A 4,926-nucleotide genomic window follows, 5' to 3' on the forward strand; every position below is an offset into this window, starting at 1 on the left:
AAAGGAGACTACATCACACATAGAGCTAGTTGACCTGAACATTACTCTAACAAATTAAATATCGGGGCTCTTAATTAAACAAAACAAAGAGTACTACTACGGCTGGTGCTCATCGATCTCCGCCAGCTCCTCCATGTCCAGCTCGCGCCCGACGGTCTCCTGGGGAAGGGGCTCCATGGCATCCATCACACCATACTTGGCAAGCATCTCTCCATCCGCGTCCGCCATCTCTTTGGAAAGGCCGCCTCGAGCTGGCCGTGGGTGGCCGTGATCTGGGCTTCGACGGGCTCCATCGTGGCAAGGTATGTGGCGAAGGAACGGACGGCTGCTCGAACGCTCTCGGAGATTGCCAACTCTTCGGCCGTGGGTTGTCGACCGTTGTCGGAGAAGCTTCGTTTGATTTGTGCGGTGACTGAGGGAGTCCTGTATTAAGGGGTCCTCGGACGGCCGGACTATATACTTTGGTTGGACCGTTGGACTATGAAGATAAAAGATTGAAGACTTCGTCCCGTGTCCGGATGGGACTCTCCTTTGTGTGTAAAGCAAGCTTGGCAATTCGGATATGTATATCTCCTCCCTTGTAACCGACTCTGTGTAACCCTAGCCCCTCCGGTGTCTATATAAACCGGAGGGTTTTAGTCTGTAGGACAACAACAATCATACCATAGGCTAGCTTCTAGGGTTTAGCCACTCTAATCTCGTGGTAGATCAACTCTTGTAGTACTCATATCATCAAGATCAATCAAGCAGGAAGTAGGGTATTACCTCCATCGAGAGGGCCCGAACCTGGATAAACATTGTGTCCCCCGCCTCCTGTTACCATCCGCCTTAGACGGACAGTTTGGGACCCCCTACCTGAGATCCACCGGTTTTGACACCGACATTGGTGCTTTCATTGAGAGTTCCACTGTGTCGTCATCATAAGGCTTGATGGCTCCTTCGATCATCGGCAACGATGCGATCCAGGGTGAGGTTTTCCTCCCCGGACAGATCTTCGTATTTGGCGGCTTCATACTGCAGGCCAACTCGCTCGGCCATCTGGAGCAGATCGAGAGCTACGCCCCTGGCCATCAGGTCAGGTTTGGAAGCTTGAACTATACCACTGACATCCGCGGAGACTTGATCTTCGACGGATTGAAACCCATGTCAGGTACGCTGCACAGTCACGATGAGCATGATTTAGCTCTGCCATCGGACAGTGTTCGGGAGATCACACCTGTAACTACTCCGGCCCTCAATCCGGAATAGATCGCGCCATCCGAGGACGGGTGGATGCACCCCGCCATAGAGGCCGCACACTCAGCGGCGATAGAGTCGAATACTGACCTCACCTCCTATGAGACCTGTGTTGCTAGACACTCGGATTCGTCCCCGGCCACAGACTCCGAACCGCTCGCATCCGTGCCCATCCAATCTGATTGGGCACCGATCATGGAGTTCACCTCCGCGGATATCTTTCAGCACTTGCCCCTAGGCGACGTGCTAAACTCATTACGGTCTCTCTCCTTGTCAGGAGACCCTTGGCCGAACTATGTCTGTCTCGAGTGGGAAGAGGACGGTGAAGAAATTCGTTCCCCACCCACCACCCACTTGGTAGCCACTGTCGACGACCTAGCCGACATGCTCGACTTCGACTCCGAAGACATCGACGATATGGAGGAACAGGAACCACCGCCCACAGGGCGCTGGACTGCCACCTCATCGTATGATATATACATGGTGGACACCCCCAAAGAAAGCGATGGCAATAAGGCAACGGAGTATAATCCCCCGAGAAGCAATCCAAGAACCAGCGTCATCGGCGCTGCTCTAAGCCCCGCCATAGCAAAAACAGCGATACCGGCACAGGAGACAATAACGCTGCAAATAGTGCCGAAGACGAAGACAATCCCCTCTAGCCAGGCTTTGAGCAGGAGGATGGGCAAGCCAACCCCAAGGAACAGGTAGCAGACAGAGAATCAGAGGATGACAATTACATGCCTCTCTCCACAGACGAGGTGAGCCTCGGCGACGAAGAATTTATCGTGCCTGAGAATCCCGTCGAACAGGAGCGCTTCAAGCACCGGCTTATTGCCATAGCAAAAAGCCTGAAGAAAAAGCAACAACAACTTCAAGTTGAGGAAGATCTGCTAGCATATAGATGGACTGAGGTCCTGGCAGCCGAGGAACAAGAACTCGAGCGCCCAATCAAAAGTTTCCCAAAGCGCAGGTTGCTACCCCAACTTGAAGAGGAAGCATTAAAGCCCGCGCTTCCAGCGTATGATGTGGCAGACCGGCCACCTCGTGGCCACGACAAAAGTGGCATATAAGCCCGAAGTCCAGCCCGCACCCCGTCACCAGTCAAACAAAAACAGCAAGGCCCAGGGTAACACACAAGACCTGCGAGACGCATTGGAAAATAAAGCAGGACACAAAAGATCGATCTTCGGATCACGAGGGCGCGCCCCAACACATGATGACGACCGTCATGCCGGATATACCAAAAGAAAATTCGGCCGGGCCGAACATAGCAGACAAGACTCGTACGAACGACGTTGTGACATAGCCTGGAACAGAGGTGCCGCACACCCCCTATGCTTCACTGATGAAGTAATGGATCATGAATTCCCAGAAGGGTTTAAACCCATGAACATTGAATCATACGATGGTACTACTGACCCCACAGTATGGAAAGAGGATTTCTTCCTCCACATTCACATGGCCCAAGGGGATGATCTACACGCCATCAAGTACCTCCCGTTAAAACTCAAAGGACCAGCTTGGCATTGGCTAAATAGCTTGTCAGCAAACTCCATCGGAAATTGGGAGAACCTGGCAGACGCATTCCTGGACATCTTCCAGGGCACTTATCTGCGACCACCAGATGCTGATGATTTAAGTCACATACCACAACAGCCCGGAGAGTTAGCCAGGAAATTTTGGACTCGGTTCCTAACCAAAAAGAACCAAATTGTGGACTGTGCGGATGCCGAAGCCCTAGCGGCCTTTAAACATAACATCCGTGACGAGTGGCTCGCCAGACATCTCGGCCAAGAGAAGCCAAACTCCATGGCAGCCCTCACAACACTCATGACCCGCTTCTGCGCGGGCGAGGATAGCTGGTTGGCCTGTAACAACAACACAACAAGCAACCCTAGCACATCAGAGGCCAGAGACAGCAACGGCAAGCCACGTCGCAACAGATACAAGCGCCACAACAACGGCGATAACGCCAAAGACATGACAGTGAATGCCAGATTTAGTGGCTCTAAATCTGGTCAGCGGAAAAAAGCCGTTCAAAAGAAACAATCCGGGCCCGTCCAGCCAACCACACCAACAGAGAATGATGGGTGTTCAAACAGGCCGGCAAGTTGAATGCCGAAAGCAAGGAAAAGGGGCTGCATAGCGACGATGAGGAGGAGCCCCGGCCGCCGAACACAAGAGGACAGAAGAAATTTCCTCCCCAAGTGAAAACGGTGAACATGATATACGCAACCCATATCCCCAAGCGGGAACGGAAGCGTGCACTCAGGGACGTCTACGTGATGAAGCAAGTCGCCCCAAAGTTCAACCCATGGTCTTCTTGTCCAATCACTTTTGATCACAGGGACCACCCCACTAGTATCCGTCATGGCGGTTCTGATGCATTGGTCCTTGATCCTATCATTGACGGATTCCACCTCACTCGAGTCCTTATGGATGGTGGCAGCAGCCTGAACCTTCTTTATCAGGATATGGTGCGCAAAATGGGTATAGACCCCTTGAGGATCAAACCCACAAAAACCACCTTCAAAGGTGTCATACCAGGTGTAGAGGCCTGTTGCATGGGCTCAATCACACTAGAAGTGCTCTTTGGATCTCCGGATAACTTCCGAAGTGAAGAGTTAATCTTTGATATCGTCCCCTTCCGCAGTGGCTATCACGCACTACTCAGACAAACCGCATTCGCTAGATTCAATGCGGTACCGCATTATGCATACCTCAAGCTCAAAATGCCAGGACCTCGCGGGGTTATAACAGTTAACGGAAACACAGAACGCTCGCTCCACACGGAGGAGCACACTACGGCCTTTGCAGCAGAAATGCAAAGAAGCCTTTTGAGCCAAACCGCCAATTCGGTGACAAGGTCCATAGACACATTCAAGCGAGTCCGGAATAACTTGCAACAGAATCTCCAGGCGCGTTTAGAGCTCGCCTAGCAATTTCACCTCCGTCCTAGTCCCAGTCAAGCGATGAAATTTACGCCATGCATACATAACTACACACTAAAGATACCATGGGTATAGGCGGAGGCACGGCTATGACACGTCCCACAATGCGGTTCAACCGCCTCAGGACCAGTATATCTTTATCATTTTCTTCCTTTCAGGACCCTATTCTCTGGAGGCCCTCTCCGATAGCTAGATCATTGGACCCATCACGGGAGGGAAGCACCAAGGGAGCAAGAAGCTTTGACATACAAGGGAATACCCAGGTGGTCTCTCATACTGATCATTATACTTGTTTTACATACCCACACGCAGCTCGCCTTTGGATCGCACATGTCAGATAGTCCTATTTTTGCTTATTGTACTACTTATACACATACGCTTTGACGTATCCTATAAATAACAATGCACAGTGTCAGCTTATTATTACATTTCTTCATCTTCTTCTTTTTCCTTGTTTGTCTATTCACGACAAGTTGCTCCCGTACATTCTGGTACGTTCAGTATGCCAGGGGCTTCAGTGTACCCCAAAATATGGCAAGAAAAGTCCGAACACTTTCGACAGTGCGGCACCCCAAACTTATAACATTATATGCATCAGCTCCGAATCATGTCTTGGGTCAATAGTTGGGTTTGCCCGACTCCCATGTTTTGGTGCCTTACGTTTTGCTATATCGGCTAAGGTAGCACTGGGAGAACTACTGCGATTGTGTCCCGGTTCTTCCGGACGAGCACCTCA

Source organism: Triticum dicoccoides, chromosome 4A, assembly GCF_002162155.2.
Source record: "Triticum dicoccoides isolate Atlit2015 ecotype Zavitan chromosome 4A, WEW_v2.0, whole genome shotgun sequence".
In the NCBI taxonomy this organism is placed as follows: domain Eukaryota; kingdom Viridiplantae; phylum Streptophyta; class Magnoliopsida; order Poales; family Poaceae; genus Triticum; species Triticum dicoccoides.